Source organism: Cicer arietinum, chromosome 5 (assembly GCF_000331145.2).
Source record: "Cicer arietinum cultivar CDC Frontier isolate Library 1 chromosome 5, Cicar.CDCFrontier_v2.0, whole genome shotgun sequence".
NCBI classification, from domain to species: Eukaryota; Viridiplantae; Streptophyta; class Magnoliopsida; order Fabales; family Fabaceae; genus Cicer; species Cicer arietinum.
Window position 1 is genome coordinate 48,078,978 of NC_021164.2, and position 1,118 is coordinate 48,080,095.

The window sequence follows — 1,118 nt, forward strand, 5'->3', positions numbered from 1 at the left end:
TCCTTCCAAGCAACACCACTAACTCGAGCATCGTGGGTCCTTCCAAGCAACACCGCTAACTCGAGCATCGTGGGTCCTTCCAAGCAACACCACTAGCTCAACATCCCCGCAAGGATCTGTGAGCTCCAACCAATTATGGGCGCACCACCACACGACTATGAATGAATGTATGAATGTAGACACTTTTGTTAGTAGCAGTATAGACCACTCAATCAGAACGTCCAAAATCATTCAACCTTGTTCTAAACCAACCTAGTTTAGACCCAAAGTAATCACCTTGAATAACCACAACATGTCAAACACAACCATTATAACAACGTATAATATAACATTCATTTTCCATAATCTGAGCATATCAGGCACAACCATTATTAATATTCATTTTAAAGATAAGACACAAACAAAACCAATATATAACATCACGATACATTTATATCACATATAATTCAAGTAGGAAAGCGGATGGAGTGATGCCTTTACCGTTATTAAAGTTGTATTTAGAATTATGTTTCACAAACTCTTGTCTCACACATTTCACACCTGCTGCTGTGCGAGCACAATTTCTCCCTCTCTGAACATCGTTTCTCCGATCTAACCGTTGAAAACGTGGATCTTAATGTTGCGAACCTTCTGTCCAAAAATCAACTCGATCCAACGGTTAACGAATGCGCAATCGATGTTTTTCTGATATTGATTTAACAAATTCGGGAATAGAATTACTCCTCTCTTTTCTCTTTTGGTGTTTGCCTTTTCTATCAAAATGATCTTCCTCTCCTCAACTAAACCGTTTTTCTATATACGAAGACATCCGTTTTGTTTTATTCATTTTTATTGGGAACATTAAGTCATAATTGGGAACGTTAAGCCAGGGAACATTAAACTAAAAGGGAGAATGTTAAGCCAAAAGTGGGGAACGTTGACGGAAGTGGAGAAAGTTAAGCCAGCAGGGACCTTAAGCCCGACGTAGGGAACGTTAAGGTGGTAAACGTGCTATTTAATAGAGAAATTGATATTTCAAACAAGACATTTTCAACCGTTCCTTTTATTATTATTATTATTTTTATTATTATTATTATTATTATTATTATTATTATTATTATTATTATTATTATTATTAT